At 44.4% G+C, this 18,558-nt stretch overlaps 1 protein-coding gene across 2 annotated transcripts in view; it reads left to right on the forward strand.

Moving 5' to 3' along the window:
* Positions 1 to 1,168: 1,168 nt before the first annotated feature.
* The window catches only part of LOC102380836 (C-type lectin domain family 2 member D-like), a 33,407-nt gene continuing 16,017 nt past the window's right edge, over positions 1,169 to 18,558 (forward strand). For both annotated transcript variants that reach the window (XM_025211471.1, XM_014522889.2), the window contains exons 1-3: positions 1,169 to 1,248; positions 3,141 to 3,254; positions 8,323 to 8,863. The gene's annotated coding sequence lies outside the window, so the exon portion shown is untranslated. The remainder of the gene's footprint in view (positions 1,249 to 3,140; positions 3,255 to 8,322; positions 8,864 to 18,558) is intronic.

An 18,558-nucleotide genomic window follows, 5' to 3' on the forward strand; every position in this document is an offset into this window, starting at 1 on the left:
TTGAAGGGGCAGCCACAGGTACAGAACATGGGACCCAGAGGCACCGCCTCTGAATAAGAACATCTGGAACCTAAAATACTAGAAGCGGGAGAAACAACAGAAAAAAAACACACTGGTATCATACCCGGTTCACTCTCCTTTTCAGCATCCTGTCTGCCACTGAGACATATGCCTGCTTGCTTTGCCACAGGAAAAAGTAAAGCCTCTGAGGAAACACTAAGCCAGGGGCTCTCGACCTTTTTTGTCCAAGATCCATTTGTAAACTTCCATAGCCAATCCCGACCCAGTAAATAACTGAAGTAGAAAACAGCCCCCAGCCCTGCCAGTACCTCTCACTTCTGACCCCAACCCCTTGAGGGGTGTGTGTGGGGCAGGGCACCCCAAGCAGCCCTGCAGGCTGGAAAAGAAAAGCCACAGACCTTTCTCCTTTGCAGGAGAACCCATTTTTGAAGTTTGTTTGCGACCCTTTCATATCTTTTTGCGACCCGCAGGTTGAGAAACACTGCCTGAAGCCTCCCCCAAAAAATACGCCGCTGGAGACATAACAACTAATTGCTTGGGACAAATAGAGAAAAGAGGAGCGTGAGGGTCGGGAGCCAGCAGCACCCACGGCTCCCTGCAAGAGCGGAGCGAGCCCAGAGGCCGAGCCGTGAGCAGAACAGCGAGAGAAAAGCAGCCCCACAGGCCACGTGGGCTCCCCCTCAGCGCCCCCTTCCGGCTCTGGTAGGCGCAGAGCGGGCAGGAGGTCCGCGGCGCGCCACAAAAGGCGCGGGCAGAATCACCACTACCCCATCCGCAGGTGGCACTCAAGGGCCGCACTCAGCTCCCGGCTGCGCACGCAGCGGGGGTAAAGCTGGCACTTACTCCGCGGCTACCGCTCAGCAAACAAGCGGGAGAGGGCGTGCCCTCCTGCCGGCTCCCTGCGGCGCTTGGGGGCGGGGCCTCAGGGAGGTGCTAGAGACGGACCGCAGGCCCCGCCCCTCGCCGTACTCCCTTCTGGGCTCCGCCTCGGTCGCCATGACAACTGCCGAGGCGGAAGCGCGGGGCCCAGCGCCAGGTGTCTCGTGACGTCACTGCCCGCGGCTGTAGCGTGCCTGTCCAGTTCCGGGCGGCGGCGCGGCTGTGGCTTCTGGCCGGCGCGGGCCCTGCCCGGGTGTGGTCCCCCGCGGGCTCCGGGCCTCCCGCCCCCGCCCTGTGGGGCTGTCAGTGAGGGCAGGGGGGGGCTGCAGGACCTGGCCGGGAAGGGCGGTGAGTGACGGCTTTGCACTGGTGCGACGGGGTAGAAGGCGGCGCCGGTCTTCACAGCACGGGCTACCCACAGTGTGGGCGTGCGAGCGATGCACAGCTAGAAATAAATGTCTGTGGGTTTCACGGGTCCTTTCAGCCTGACCTCTCTGACTGTGCATATAGCCCAAGTCCTTGGGGCCTGCAGCTCATTCGTAAGTGTGTAGGGATGTGCAACACCAGCCTTAGGAAAACTGGTGCTCTAGGCAAACTTTTATTTTGGCACTGCAACCCCCAAGTCAGCAGCGCTGCTGGCAGCAGAGGCTAGGAAATGAGATGGGAGATGAAGCAGGTGTATGTGTTCACACACACACACATGTGTATGTGTTTGTATATATGAACGCTTATGAAGCGAGCTTCAGCCCACAAAAGATTGTGTTGTATATTTATATAGATATGTATAATTATACATAGCTGTATAGAAACCTAGATCTGCATATATCTATAAAGATACATAGCACATGTTTTCATGGGCTCAAGCTCATTTCATCAGACAGTGTGCTTCAGCCCATGAAAGCTTGTGCTAGCTAGCAGGCTATTTATTTGTCTATTTTTCTACTTTGGTTAGTCTATAACAGGTGGGAAAAATACAGCCTGCAGGCTGGATCTGGCCCATGGAGTAATTTTTACTTGTCCCATGTCTGGTCCCTTGGCCCCACCTGGTTCAGCTCAGGCATGGGGGGCAGCCCAGGCTGTGGCACATACAGTCAATCCTGCCACCCCCTGGTGTCCAGGGGGGCAGGGGAAGCATTGCAGATGGACTCATTTCCCAGTGACAGCAGCTCCTTTTATCTGCTGCTGCTGGACCCAACCCCACTGCCTGGGCACCTGGCCTATCCTCCCCATACCCACGACCAGGGGCAGAACCCACATGGGTAGGTTGCTTGGCCAGGCAGCTAGGATGGGGCCAGGGACTGGTGGGGAGCAGCATCCAGGAGTGAGACAAGTGGAGCTGGGGACACCCCAGGATTTTGGGGCAGTGACAGCATGGAGCTGGGGTAGAGCTGCAATTTGCTACCCTCACCCCCCTGCAATGGGCACAGGTTCCACAGGCAGGGGCATGCAGGGAGTGGACAGTGGCTTGGCCCTGGCCCTGCGCTGTTACTGCCCCGTGATCCCGGCTGAGATGCAGCTCCCCTCCCAGCTGCGTGCCTTGCCTGAACAGCCTGGCTGGTCTCCAGGGAAACCCTGGGATCACAGTGCCAGGGCAGTGCCCCGGTTCTGTGGGCAGGGATATGCAGGGAGCACATCACAGCTCTGCCCCAGCCTTGTGCTGTCACTGCCCCACAATCCTGGGGTCTCCGTAGAGACTGACTGGGAGCTGCGTGGGCAGGGTGCTCAGCCAGGTGGGGAGCTGCATCTGGGGCCGGGGCCAGGATCTTGGGGTGATGACAACGCGTGGCTGGGGCAGAGCTGTGATCCACTTCCTTCACACTCCTGCCCTTGGGAGGTGCTCTCATTGCATGGGCATGAAGGAAGTGAATCGTAACTCTGCCCTAGGCCCTGACTGCGCTGTCACCACCCAGTGATCCCATCCCTCTCACTCCTGAATGTCACTCCCTTCCCACCTGTGCCCCAGCCCATATAGGGAGTTTTGGTGAATTGGGGCAGGGGACGCTGACCCAGCCTGTAACAGCTCAACAAAATTTCCTGTGTGGCCGACAGGCCCAAATAATTGCCCACCCCTGTTTTATCCTGCCGCCTTCTTGACTTCAGACTAACAAACCTAACTAGATCTCTCCTGTAGGGGGTAGCATTGGAGTCCCACAGTCCCTGCTTTCATAGAGGTTACTGGGTTCCTTTTTTCAAAGCTGTGGATGGGGCCGGTGTAACAGTTCTACTTTATTCTGTTCCAGGCTGGAAGAGTTTTACCTCAGGCTTCCTCCTGACTTTCTCCTTGATCAGAGACCATCTGACACCAGGATCCTGCTGTTCCAGAGAGTGCCACACAAGTTGGGCACTGATTGCAAGTAATGATCCAAGCACCACGGCAGTGATTCGCAATGTTTTAGACTGAAGGTGGAGCTTAGGAAATGTCAGCTCCTTGTTTTCACTTTGCCTACAGAAAAATAATAGGGAAGTTTCTGTTGCAAAGAACTCAAGAAGCCCACAGCTGTGGATTTCTGTTTGAAAGCTCTGCATTTATCTTGTGAATAATGTGTACATACCTACCAGCGCTAACACTGCATGGCACCCTGTGGCACCCTTAAAAGGATCCTGAGGCACCTCAGTGTGCTGTGACACCCTGACTGAGCATTACTGTAACGTGGAAAAAAAATGCATGAGGAAGAATGTTTGTCCTGGGCTGCGTATGAAGGGGGAAGACAGCTTTTTATCTTAGTGTTGAAAGTGAGCCTTACAGATGGTTTAAAAACCCCTGGTTAATGTATATTAAATATTCAGGTTTTGCCTATTCTGTTTTTTCTGTACAATTTCACGTGTAGTATTCATGTGGAGTTTTTTTTAGGTGCATGATAAAGTAAAGGACTTTTCATGCCATCCAGGAAGAGCACACACCAACTGCTGAAACTTCCTTAGCCTGACAAAGGGTTTTTGAACCCGAAAGCTTGCTTAATAAATATTCTCCAAGTATTTGGGTTGGTCTAATAAAAGATATCAAATTCACCCAAGGAACCTTGTCTGATAAAGTAAAGGGAACTCAAGTACCATCTAGTGCTCCTAAATAAACACTTTAGAAGAAAAGGTTGTTAAAAAAATCCTAATGTGCTAGTGGGTACAGTCTTATAGGGCAGCCAGAAGCAAGTAGAACTGCTCCTGGAAGATTCTGACTCTGTATGCTCTTGTGAGCACTGGAGTTGCTGCCCAGACACTAGGGTAGCAGAACATGAGGAAATTGTTGCTTGTAGACTTGCATGGCTTCAGAACAGAACCAGATAGCTTCTCTTTCAGGGAAGCATACAGCAGCAGGATAAAATCCAGCTCTGTCCAGTGACTGGAGCATTTATCCAGTGATAACTTACTGCTGAATTCTCTATGCAGTCAGTTGTCTGATGGGGCTGGGGTGGTACAGGTGCTAAGGCGCACGGTTAACAGCCCAGAGTTTACAAATTTGAGGCCATAGTAGAAGCACTCATGACAGCCCTGTCAGATTCCAGTGGATCTGTAAATTCTGCTATGTACCTTGTCGCAAGGATATGAGAAGGAAGGAAGTTATCTTATTAATGTTGAGAAGATCCAGCATCTGCTGTTACTGGGGGAGATGTCTTTCAAGGTTAAACTCTTGTAAAAGCAAGTTAAAAAGAGTGCTTTTCCATCCGTCTGTTTGTCTTAGAAGGGAGCTAGAAATATCTGGTATATAATAAGTTCTGCTCTGTAAAGAATTGCCCATTAAATGTAACATATAGTTGTGTTATCGTGTTCTCTTTAGACCACTGCATGTTTGAAGCACTGGATGGGCTAGCTGAGACTGCCAAAGAGAAACTGTTCTTGTCCATTCTGATATTAGCCATGTAGACCCTCAGCTAACAGATACTTACTTCCATAGCCAGATATTTTAGTCACCAGGTAAGATTCAATTAAAACTGCCCATCCTTGTTGGGATATGGAGAACTTCAAAGTGCCAGGTGAAGCAAAGCTTCAGTTCTTCTGGGCTTTTAAACATGAAGGGAAAGATCTTATCATTTCACTTCCCACTTGTTGCATATATCTGACAGTACCTTGTATAAACACAGTTTTTCTCTTCCTTGCCTGCCTTTTATATGTTTTTAAGATTGCGTGTGTCAACTTAATTTTGTTTGTTTGCATCTTCCAATGTCTTTATCTCAGTCATATATGTAAATATCCCAACCTGCCATCCAGAACAGTAGGTTAGGACCACCAGAACCCATGGCACAAGCAGCCTGTAATCTCACAAATGCTAGATCACATCTGTTTTTGAAAATATTTATTCTCATTTACTTAAGGGACCGAGGCTACTGAACGCCTGGAGGGAAGGCACTGTAGCTCTCAGTGGATTCTGTGATTTCTTATGGCAGTGAATGATCCATGTTTTCAGTCTCAGCTTATGTGGAAAAGGTTCAGGAACAGATAATGACCAAGTGTGATGCTTGGTGTCAGCTAGACATATCTGAAGGTGTAAAACAATATCCTCTGGTATGTGTTTCACCACTTGCGGGCAAAGAAGGGAGGTCAGAGTTTTCCATTCTTTTCCTCTGCAGTTAGGCTGAACTGTTTTCAGGTAAAGTTGCATAGGGTCAAGCATTCCAGTGGCTTCAAAGTGAAGAGTCTTCCCTAACATTTTTGGAAGATCGTAGGCACCGCAAATCCAAACCCCAAACAGACTTGCTGTGTTCTCTCAGGAAAGAAAGGCCTTGCCATTACAAAAGTAGAACTGACTTGACTTACTGCCCTGCAGTGACTTTTTAAGCAACTGGTTAATAAATTTGCTTAAAGGCTTTTGTATATTCTCAGTGGAAACAAAGAACATGTAGCAGACTAAGGTAATGTTTTTTATTGTGATCATGTTCAGTGAAGCTGCTCTTAGGAGAGTGGGGGAAGTTCAGAGATGTGAAAAAATGTTGATTGATATGGCTAGCTTTAGTACTTCAGTTTGTGGAAACAAAGCTTTGTTCCTGTGGTTTCTTTTTTTTCCTGTTTCTTCATGACCAGATAAGACTGTAAACCCAACTGTGCCTGCTATGGTTGGCTAGGTACATGGTCAGCACTACTCAACCACAAGGCACTCTCCTGCTTCCAAAAATATCAAATGTTTGTCAGTTTTTTGTTTAAACAGGAATTGACAACCATAATAAATCACGTCAGACCGCTTCTCTTCCTTTTGCAGAGGACAGAGATCAAAGATGAACCATCCAGCAAGATGCATTTTTTGAGGTAGATGGCTGCTTTTTTTGCTACAGGAGAGTATTTTATATTCAGTGCCATAAAGGGTAAATGTTTGACAGTTATATTAATAAAACCAGCAGCAAAATACTTACATAAACTTATCCTATTTTAAAATCTGGATGTGCAGTCTTAAAGAGAAAGTGACTGCCATGCTACAAATGTAATTATGCTGGTAATCCCCTGCTTTTAAAAGTTGTAAATCTATTAGATTGACTCAGTCACAGCAAAAAATTAGCTGTCTGCAGGGAAATAAGACTGAAAAAGGAAGTTGTAGACTCTTTTTTTTTGATCTTCTGAGAACCAGAAAAACTTCATAATTTTTTTAAATCTGTTTTTTACAGTGGAAATTCAGGCCTCGTCAATGCTGTTTTTCTTCTCTGTTTTTCCTGAAAAGTTATGGTTAAGTGGAGAATAAATATTTCTGATACTACAGATGCCTAAGAAGTACAAGAATGCTGAGAAGTGAATTTTAATTCAGACTTTTGTTAAAACCTATAACTCGCATACCTGAAACAACTGGCAAAAGAACTTCTGTTCTATATTCAGCACCACTTACCAGACCTCCCACTCCAATCATCTGGATTCATCAAAGTATCAACAAGCATAAATATTAGGGCTATCTCTTCTAAAAGTGAAAGTATCTCTCTCTAGAAGTCTTCACATCGCTGTGTCAAAGTAAAGGAGGTGCATTACATTCTTCCATTTGAGGCCTAGAACTTATTTTTCCATGGAACTAACTCCTGGTTTTTGATTGTGTATAGAAGTTTCTGGACTCAATAGAAGATACCGAGCTCTTTTTCTCTCAGCTTATCTGGTGGCTGTCTTACAGAATAGACTGCAAACTCATTCTTCCCTGCAGCATGGGCAAGTCCTCTTTGGAGGCAATAGGTGCATCAGAGTTGTAACAAGTACCATCCATTATCATTCCCATGTTATCATGTGCTACCTGATGTGAAGTACGTGCCCAGTAAAATGTAAGGATCTTACATCATAGACCATAAGATTCTTGCATTGGCATATTTCCCTGAGGTTCTGCCTGACGTTCCTGTTATCTGTTGGAATACGAGTGAGAGTAATCATGGCAGAGACACTGCAGTAGTAAAATGCCCCTACCCAGGTACTGTGGTTTTAGTTGGTTTGATTTGATGCCCCAGCCTGTAGCAGTTTCCTTTCACACATGCAATGTACAAATGTGTGTCAGATGCCTTCCAGAACAGATAGAGAAGCAAAGTACCTATCCTGATCTAGAAATTTAAAAGAGAATTTATAAGCCACATTCATTTCAAGCAGGCTGGGACCCAGACGTTCCTTATAAGGTTTGAAATGTAATAGGCTGCAAATTGAATTAATAAACAATGGATTCATTGATTCTCTAGCTGCAAATTGTATATTTGGCAAAGTATTTTGCTTTCCTGTGAACCATGCTTGTCAGTGGCAGAATACTAGCATCTGTGAGGTAGTAGTCTGATCTGCGCGAGGAAATGAGGCTGCAAGTACACTTGTAGAGAACAGTGACCTAGAACTCTTGAAAAGCTCCATCATAAGTAACTTTAACACATTTATGACTGGCCACTAACGCCTCTGTGATTGCAGGCATAGTGGTATACTAAATGGGACACCTTGGATGTGCTTCAGTGTCTGCCTTTGACCCCTGCAAACATGGAGCCAGTTTTCCGGCTTCTTTAAAATCTTATCTTGTGTATTTGTCAGTTTATGGGAGTTGAAAGGTTACTTCCCAAAAGGAAGGAAAACAACAAAGGTTAAAAAAAAAGCATTCTCCTTAACTTTGTTTTGCAAAAATTTAACCTTGAAAGACATTCTTTCGCTGGTTAGGCCACAGAGAAGGCTCTGTGGTATGCAGCTGGTAAATATATGTTTTGGGAATTACAGTCTGCTGAAAGCATAGTCACAGCTGTTTCTTTCAATGTTTTTCTCTGCATTTAACATATAGTGTGGAAGACACAGAGGGGACACCTGGCTTGTAAAACACAACACTAAATGAGTGAAGGATAAACCATAGCAGGACTAAAAGCGTGGATGCTAATAAAGATCACAGGCATAAGAATCCAGGACTTGTAGGAGTCCATGTTAGATTTGTTGAAAAAGATAAAAAATAGTAATAATTTAACACATTCATGCTTTCTAATACATTTTGCTTTCTCATGTATCTTTCAGATGCTCAAGATTTCCAAGCTCATGCTGAGAACTCTACAGCTTTCTCAGATAAGTGTGATCTGTTCAATCCATACCTCTTGCACTACTGCTGCTGGCTAGTTGAAGGTTTTCTTTGATAGTAGAGGTGGAAAAATTCGCTGTGCCATCTGAAACCATCCCATTATTTGTCATCAGTTGCTAAATCACACAATACATCTTTCAAGTAGCATAATGAGTGGGCACTGTCAGCACATGCATTTCTTAAATGAGTACAACTCTGCCTGAATATGAAAATTAAAAGTGGAATTCACAGAAGTTTAGGGCTTGAAGAGACCTCGTGAGATCATCTTGGAATACAAGTTACCAAATTAGCTCTTTCAGGCAAAACCAAAACTGCTGCTTTCACTTAAAGATCCCTACCCAGTCAGCTTGCTGATGTGAACTCTGAATAGGAGTTCACTTTAAATGTGACTTTTTATAGTTAGTGGCTTTTAATCTTTCTCTTGCAGATGAGATAGAGAGGTACATCAAGAATCAGAAGGTCCAGAGCTACCTGACAGATGTGAGTAAATATAATCTTTTCTAATTTACTAAAACTGCAAAGATTTTAATCTTTACTTCCTGCACAAAGTTGTTGTGTGGTGGTGTCATGTATGTGCTTGATTTCCTGCTGTGAGGAGACAGCGTCTCACTAATAGAAGGCAAACACTTTGTATATGCAAAACCCTACTTTTATGGTGCTTTAAAAGTGCCAGCTCCACAGACACTCAAAACCATGTGTATACCATCTCCTTGCTGAGCCCAGGATCACCTGTCTGCTAACTCCTGTTTTGCTCCTGCCCAGTCACGTAATTAGGCAACATAGACAGCATAGACGAATCTTGTGCACAGATCCAATCACTGCTCTTATACTCTGAAGTCAGAAAGTGTGACCGATGCGGATAAAGTAGGACCCAGTAAATGGGAAGAATAAAGGAGGTCTCTTTGGGTGTTCCTCCATGGAAAGGCTTCATTTCTTTGGCTCTATGGAAAAAAGTCAATCACTTCAGGAACTAATAGATATTCTTATTAGGACTCCACTTTCTTGTAGCTTCAGTATATTAGGTTGTATTGTAGCATTGAAGGAGAAGGGCTAAAGTCTGTCATAAGAACCCATGCTGTCCCTTTTCTTCTGATTTTATAACCTACAGCAGGGATGGAAGATTTTTTTTTTATTTTTTTTACTGATACAGTAAAACCTGGATACTTCACAGGCTTGGGTTCTTTACCCTCCATCCTCTGTCAAGATGAGATTTTTTGGTATACAGAGCTTCAGAAAACAGCTGCACAGGACTACTGAAGTGTTCCAACTGTTTACTGCAGCTCTTATTTGAAAGGGTGCAGGTCCTCCATTCAGCTGCAAAGAACTGTTCATGAGATCCAGTTGATCAGAGGGCTTTGCTTCTCCAACAAAAGAACTGCAGTGAACAGTTGAGTAGCTTATCCTTAATTCCATAAATCACTGTGAATTGAATAGCTTGGCAACCACCTGGATATGAATGACCTAGGTTCTGCTGTAGCATTGTACACGTACACTTGCCCCCCAAGTTCCTCTGATGTAAATGTTTGTTTTTTTCATGCTAATACCTCTTGTTAAATATAGGGGGAACAGTTGTGAAAAATGTGTAGCCTTTCCACAGTGAATCTAGCAACAAAGGGCTGATGCAGCAGGTGGATGAGAAATAATTATAAATCATAAATAAGTTTCATTTGCATCAGACCATGTAGCTGCAACTGCACCCTGCCACTCCTCTACTTCTCAGTAATGTGGGTGAGAGTGATCACACTTTTCTTCCCCTTTGCAAAACCTTTGTTATACCCATAACTAGAGAAGCCTATCTGAAGGCTTCTATTGTACTGGCAAATTATGCTTAAAGGTGGAAAGGTCAACCTGGGCATGCAATCTGTGCAGCCTGCTGAAAGATGCAGAATGTACCTTTCTTACTGAGCCCTCCTGAGTCTATCTAGAAACTTAGGAGAACAGTTGCCTGTGTCATAGTCCCTGAAGTCAGCACATGTAACTTTGATGTGCTCTTTCAGTTGCAACCTTTAATTCAGCTCGGGTATGAATAGAGAAGAACAAGTAGGAAGGTGCTCCTTGTTTGTGGTGTGAGCAGGCTTTGAGCATAAAGGTCACTTTCTGTTTCCACATGAACCGATGCAGCTTCTCTGGCAAAAGCAGACAACAGCAGAGAGCTCTTTGACTGCAGAGCCCACAACGGAAGAACATGAATTGTCTTAGTTGACAGCACAGCTCTAATTAAGATCAGGGTTTAAAGAAATGTTTTCATTGTGAAGTGGGGAGAGAATATGAAGAAGAAAATCTAAATCTTGAGTCAGCTCAAGACTATGGGACCTGTAACTCATCTATAAATGTCTTGCATTTCCCAGGGACTAAGAGACTGAAACTTGGATTCAGCCACTGCAAATATATAACTAATGGAGTAGTTTTATGTCAGAAGACTACTGAAAAAAGCTTGCATCACCCTAGCAGCACTGCAGAAATAAATCTGTCTTTATAGTAACTTCTGTAGTACAGCCTTTCTTAAATTAATGCTTTTCAACTTGAAAGTTTACATTTGAGACTCACAATAAAGGAGGATGGCCTCTAAGAAGGATGGGATAGTCACATTTAAGACTTATCTGCTCTAGCATTTTGTAGTGGCTTGGTTGACCCTTTAAACTGCTGAAGTTCAACACAACTCACAAATTCCATTAGCTTCATCCCATCACATGTCTGAGTTTAAAAACTTGAAGGTGCTGCAGGAAAAAAAAAGGTCTAACTCACAAGGTAGAGTTTTTTCTACTTGAGTATTGCACCCAGTGCCCCAGTTAATTTGGATGGTACCAGACAGCTGGGCTGCATGTAGGGTCCAAAATCCAGTTTCAAGAACAAATCAGTGATTACAGAAGATTACCTGCCTCCCAAAACTTCAGTTCAGAGAATTTCTTGGTGACATTCCATGAGATGATGATACAGTCACCAAACCCTGTATTTTTGGTCTTGCTTCTAGAGACTGATTATCCACTGCTGTGCAGAAGGCTGAAAATTCAGAGTGGAAACCTTCTGTACAAGTATAGGTGACTATACAAGGTTAAAATGGTGAATAATAGAGCTGTAGGTAAACGTATTACCCTGAATCTAAGGCCAGTGAGAGCTTGCCAGTGCAGTTCTAATTTAGTTTGTGTTTGTATTGGTAGAAAAATGAATGAAAATATCAATCTGGTTTCATAAAAAATTGAATAAAATAAAGCTTAGTGTATGCTGCTCATTACTGATACTTAAGACTCTAAGTATGTTTTTAATTTTTCATAGTTCTTTGCCATTCACTCCTTAACTTCTCATTATTCTATGTAAGTTAATGTGCCATGCCAAACCAGATCCTAGCTTCCAATCAACTGAACAGAACACCTTGGTGTCTAGCTATTTTGGATAGGCAGAAAAAATGTATTATGTACCAAGTATGTTGGCATGGCAAGAGAGAATCTGTAGTGGACACTAACACTCCTGTTGAAGAATATTTGAGATACTTCTAAGTACTGTAACTGTGGGTCATCACTGAGGCAGTTTATGCTTGAAGGGGGCTGGGATTTCTAGAAGCTGCTCTGTTAGCTCTGAAAGTACATATCAGGGGTAGGGAAAATGCTAAGCCACCTGATGCACATCGCATAAAATTGATGGTAATTCTAAGTATCTTCCCTCTTCTCAGACAAAGAGAAGAGGGAAGATACTTAGAAATGCCAAGTTGCTTGAATGAGCCTTTTTAAGACTAGCTTATCGCTGGTCAGGACAATTCCAACAGGTTTTTGTTTAGATCAGTGTATGAAGTTGATTATGTTTCTCCTTCTGAATTGAAAGGGATAGTCTCTCTAGTTCAGTATGCAGTGAAACCACTGTTTTTGATGTGATGTGCAGAATGTAACTTAGGGTTTTTGTTAAAATCTTCTTGATGTGTGCTGCTTCTCTAATAAACTAACCTGGTTTTAAGATCCGTTAAAAGTGTCTTGAAAATACCCACTGTCACATTTCTCTAAAGAAAGCAAGGAAACAAAGTGGGCATGTCCTACACTGTTCACTGCAAGGTGGAAGTGGTCTGTATGTCTAAATGCACTGCCTTCTGGTCTGGTTAGCAGTGGGAGGACTGCAATAGGAGTAGAATCCAGGCGGATGGAAAAAATCCTCACCAGAGGGAAAAACCCTCTTTTTGGTCTCTGTCAGAAATACCAGCGAATGATCATATCATAGATCTGTATGTTAGCAGTGCTGCTGGAGCTCTGCCACTGCAGATGAGCCAAATTTTCCTGTTGTGTGTAGGCAGGTGATAGGTAGCTGAATGTCACCCTTTAGCAGTACTAAATTTAAGGTACTGGTGTAGCTGGTGCTGGAAACAGCAGGTTTTTTCATGAATTAACAGTCCAGAGCTGTATTTGCATTGACTTGTAACTGCTTATCAAAAAAGCAGCATTCAGTATTGTACAAAAATAAGGCAATATACAGAGTAAAACAAATCAACTCTTGCAGTAGATAAGAATCCCTTGTACACAAGGGATTTTTCTGATTGAACAGTAACAATTCAATATACTGTTACCAGTAACATGAACAGAACTCCCCTAAAAATTAGATGACATTAAGATAAGACTGGAACAATTGTCCATATAACATAGCAGTTAATACAGGATGTATAAAAGGAAGGCAAATCTCACTTAGCCCCTTGTGATACCTTACTGTGCGTATACTACCAGAAAAGGAGTTAAAGTGTAACTGGCTGCTAGTTAGTGGCTAGCTTGCAATCCTGAACATGAGGATCAGTAGCTCAGGCCTCTTTCATACCCATCAATGTGTTAGAATCCTGTGAAGGTCTTGGATGTAAAAAAACAGAATTCAAAATGCCTGACGTGTAGACCCCTGTCCCCAGAGTGAAATCCAGAACCCAGTGATGGGCAGTGAAGCATTTTGTATGGTTCCTGGGGAGAAGGAAGTGCCTCAAAGTGATTGAAATAAACCAGGTCACGGAGTGGGATGCTCCCTGCATGTTTCTTGTAGGACATTTTGGGGACAGTGATGTGTTTGGAATACTAACTTCTCCAGAGCTGAGGTGCATCTGTCTACAGCCTGGAGCCCTCCTCCCTACATATACTCTTCCATAGAACTAAGAAGGATTTGCTTCTTTTCATGTGGGATGGGGAGATTGTGAGTTCTTGGTCTCTGCTTCTATGTCCGTTTTATATTTTATTCCAGGGGTCAGCAACTTTCTCCAATACCACCACCAAAGCCTCTCACACTGTACATGGAGAGCTCATTGCCACCAAAGCTATGATTCCATGGCTGGACCTGAAGTCTCCATGGGCTGTAGGTTGCTGACCCCCTATTTGATTTAACAGCTGAGTATGAAATGTACAAACATAACCGGGAGAAGGATCAGAAACCAGGATTCTTACTAATTGAATGCCAAACTCTTAGGCTAGAGCTGTGTTCCCTCTTGCTCCTTCTCTTTGGCTCAGTGACTCCTGAATTCTTTTTTGCATGCTGACACAGCTTCAGTGGGGGTAGAGAGTGTCCACACCCAGTGTAGTCATTAGTCTGGTGGTAGGAGATGTGGGTCCCTTCAGGGTGAGGATAGCTTTAACTCTGGGGGTCTCACTTCCTAGGTGAGTGCTTCAACCACAGAGCTCTTATTGAACAGGTAGGCAATAACCCTTCCACACTCCTTAAGGGTTTAAAAACTTCCTTTTGTGGAAAATAGCCTCAGCCTGTTGAGTTGTGTTAGGCTGGATTGACCCCTTAAGACCTGCATAGAGGAATGCCTAGTTTGTGGATTGCAGTTTACTTTAGGATGCAAGTATGTGCTGGATTACTCCATCCAGGCTAGTTTAATACAGGCACAGAAGCTCAACTCTAGACAGAGGTCAAACAGGAAGGCACTCAGGTTCTTCAGGCTGCTTGGCCTTCATCTATGGTGGCAGCATATGCAGTCAACTGACAGGACATTGGGGCACTCCTTGTTTTAGTTTTAAACCTGATACCTTCACAAAACTTAGTTTATAAGACCTCAGGTGACAGCAAATGAAACAAGTGCTCAAAATGGAACAGAAGTGAAATCACAGGACTTATACCTTGATGATCCATTGTGTACGTTTTATTTATGCACAAGCAGTTGTTCACAAGTATGCTGCAAACCAAGAATTATTCCCTGAAGAAATGAACATGCTGTGAATGAGGACTAAAATCAAGAGCTGCTCCAGGGAACAGCAAACTGCAGTAAACTATTTCTTCCGAACTCTTTACTCAACAGTAGTGCAATTGCCCAGAAACCCAGATTGACTGTGGTGCGAGGCTGACACTTTTGGAGGTCAAGGCTAAATATACTAGCAAATGAGTCATAAGTGAAGTGGGCCTTCTAAAATATAGAGAGATTTCTCATGACCCAGAGCACCAAGGACTAACCCTGACCTGTTTTGCATTTACCTTGGCCAATGTTTCCCAAAAGGAAATATATATATATTTGGAGGGAGAGTGCTCAGTTTTGTGAGATACTTGCTTGGACTGTTTCTTGGAGGTCTCACCCCTCTGCCGAACCCAGGCAGCTGAAAGCCTATTTTTTTACCCAAGCTGACTTCCTACCCCTGGGGCAGGGGGCTGGACTCGATGATCTTCTGAGGTCCCTTCCAGCTCTAATGTCTTTGAAATCTATGAAATTTATTTGGAGCAGAAGAAATTAAAATGGGTTTATTTTTGCAGTTATGTTTGGGCAGAAGGTTATGGGGGAGAGAAATTCCTGTCCCCTTCCTATTTTCTCCCTCAGGGGTTTCTTTCTAGTATCTCCAAGCAATCCCCAGTCACCATACTGAGGAAACCCCTGTTGACACAGAAACTACTAGAAGCCTTTCCCCATGCAATTTCTGAAGTTTAAAATGAGAGAGTAGTAGCTGTCAGTCGCTTAAAATAGGATGCAATTGCATCACAGCTATAAGGGGTGTTTTTACAGTGGTTTGCTTGTTCCTTTTAACGAGCAGATGACTTGCTTGCAGGGCAAATCTATTCTTGCTCAGCTGTCTGTCTGAGTGCCACTGCCTGTTTAGTTTAAAACTACCTAGATGTGTTAGATTAGCTTAATTTTCATAATCATGTTACCAGCAGCCATATTTTCTGGGAGATGGACCAAACGTGTTGTAATGCATGCAAATTAGGCCTGTGTTCCCAGAGCCATTTAACTCCTGTCAGCTCAACCAGGGTTCAAATTACACTTCAACTGTTAGGGAGTCTGCAAAAAATTGGCCAGGTTGGGGGCTGTGCGCACAGGTCCCCGCCAGTACCGCAGGGTTGGGGCCAGTGGCGGTGGCAGCCAGAAAGTACAAGGGGGGAGGTAATGACTGGCTTGTGGGGTGGGTTCTCATCTCTTACCGGGGGGGGCACTCTCATCTCATGGGGGGCTTAGGCCCCCCCTCAAGCTGTCCCGTAATTCAAACTCTGAGCCCAACAGCAGGTGGCTCCTTTACTTGACCTTTGTTATTGAGGGTATGATGAAGGAAGCTAAGTGGATTAAGTTCTAGCCTGCAGTTCTTGTTAGGAACGCTTCGGGGCAGGCTCAGTGGGCAGGGAACGCTTTGGGGCAGGCTTTACTGTAAATAATGCTTGCAAATAGTTATCTATGTAGGATATCTGTGTCCCTTTTTACCTTACGGGCAGATGGCAGTTTAGGCCTGAAAGAACAGGTTATGACTGGTTCCCCGTGACTCAGTGTTTAATTGCATTGGGTGAGATTGTCCCAGGTTAAGACCATAGTTTTGTAACTCTTGTGTTGTAAATTTGGCTGACTGGGCTTGAGAAGGAGTGAAAAGCTGTGTGGAGAGCTGCTCTCTCAAGAGCTGTGTGGAAAGGATGATGACTGCATTGTAGACCTTTCCAGAGATCATGACGAATAAAGAAACACTGAAGCCATTTACCAAAGGAGGCACTTCCATGGTGGATCTCCTCATCAGTGTTCATTCTGAGGTGGCTACTGAGATAGGAGGTGTGCTGGACTACCTCCAGAGTCTTTCCCTGGATGATAATTTGGGGAGGGGGATCACATTCATGGCCCAGGGCAGGCTGTTGGAGCACTTCCTTCTCAATGTTGAAAGAGAGGCCCAAAATCAAGTAGGCTTCTCCAAAGAGATCCAGCTGAGCTTGGAGGTTTTCCTCAGTGTGCACAAGGATAGTGCAGTCATCAGTGTGTTGAAGGTCAAGGATGATTGTTTTGATTACTTTGTCTTTTGAGCAAAAATGTCCCAGGTTAAATACTGAACAGATGGAGTGTCATTTCTGGAAGGAAGGCAGTCTTTCATGAGAACCAGGAGGACTTTCAAAAAGATAGAGAGCAGAGCCGGGGTGATGACTCATCCTTGCTTGATGCCAGTTTGGATGGCAAAGCTATCCAACTCCAGTCCACTACAAAGAATGATCACAGTCCCATTTGGTCATAAAGAAGCCTCAGGACTTTCATGTACTTTTTTGGACATCCAAATCTGGCCAGTACTTTCCACAGAGTTTCGTGATTGATGGAATCAGAGGCCTTAGTAAGGTCAATGAAGGCCATATACTGGTCCTGATGTTGTTCCTGACACTTTCCTTGACCTGGTGGGCCACAAAGATCATGTCAATTGCCCTACAGGATATCTGAAACCACACTGAGATTCCAGCAGGACTTCCTCAGCAAGAGCGAGAAGATGGGTCGGGAGGATGCGGGCGAGGATTTTCCTTGTTGTGGGTGATACTTCGACAGTTCCCCCACACAGGCTTATCTCCCTCCTTCAAAATAGTCACAGTGTTCACATTCCTCAGGTTCCCTGGGATCTCTACATTGTTCCAAATTTGGAAAATAAATTTTAACTCTCAGAACCAGTTCCTCACTGTCAACCTTGTAGGTGCCAGCAGGCATGCTATCTGTTCCAGTAGCCTTGCTGTTCTTGGTTTCCTTGATGGAATGCCAGACTTCTTGTAGGACAGGAAAGTTGGCGTGGGATCCCCTTTCAGGGTGTGGGAGGATGAACTCAGTGGTGGTATCTATCACAATCAACTCACGGTTCAGGAGTTCCTCAAAGTGCTTTTTCCATCTAGCTTGGATAGATTCATTGTCTTTGAGGGGCATCAAGCCATCTTGCAACCACAAGAAAGTTGGGTTGTGGGAAGTTCGGCTGTAGATGGCTTTCATTGCTTGGAAAAAGCTATGCATGTCATGTTTGTCAGCACAGAGCTAGATCTCTCTGGCTTTATTTTGCCACCACTGTTTTTCTGTTTCCCAGATCTGCCTTTGAACTTCAGCTTTGAGGAGCTGAGATGAGGTGTTAAGAGGATCAACAATTGGGGTAAACTAGAAACTTTACAAAAAAACATTTATTGTGTGCACGTGTCTAGGTGTGCATACATTACCTCAAGCCCTCTTGTTTCTGGATGCTGCTAACAATCTTAAGTCATGTCTGACTGGGGCAATAGCCTGTGGTTGTGGGTCATTGCCAGATCTTTCCCATCCTCATATTTAAAATTTGTTGGTTCTAAAAGCCAATTCCTTGAATTGCCCAAAGGGGAAGTCAAGCCCTATTCCTAACCAGTATGCTTTGAAAAGTGAAACCGAAAAAAGAACAACCCAAAATGCTGCAACCTAATTTGCTTTTGAGATGAGGTCTTAGCCTTTTCATTCCCTGCAGAGGTGTTTCAGTAATCTGCTTTTTCCAGTGGATTGCTGAGGGATGAGAAGAAATATCTGAGACTGGGGGGTAGTTTGTGTTTAAGAAATACTAGTGTGTCTTGTCACATCTCTTATCATTTAAAATAACCTCTTACTGTGGAGATCATAAAAACTGAAACCAAGTCAGGCCTGTGGTCTATCCAGCTCAGTATCCTGTCTCTGACAGAGTCTGGCACCAAATATTTAAGAGGAAAGCTTAAGAAACCATGCGTTGTACAGATGTGGGAATTATCTGGCCATACTTGGCTGACTAGGCTGCACTGTTGAGTTGCATGCTGCCTTTGAGTTAGTGGGGAAAAGAAATTTCCCATCTTGGAAATTTTTTGAGATTCCGAGGAAATCTTCCAATCACTAATGGGATAAAATAAGACTGAGTATGAGTGTCAACCTGCCCACCTTCCACCCCTCACCCTCTGTGACAGTCCAGGGTACAGAGCACTTTACTGGGATATGAGAAGAGACTTGAGCCTTGATTTACCTTATGCTCCTGCTG

The sequence above is a fragment of the Alligator sinensis genome, unplaced genomic scaffold (genome assembly GCF_000455745.1).
Source record: "Alligator sinensis unplaced genomic scaffold, ASM45574v1 scaffold148_1, whole genome shotgun sequence".
NCBI classification, from domain to species: domain Eukaryota; kingdom Metazoa; phylum Chordata; order Crocodylia; family Alligatoridae; genus Alligator; species Alligator sinensis.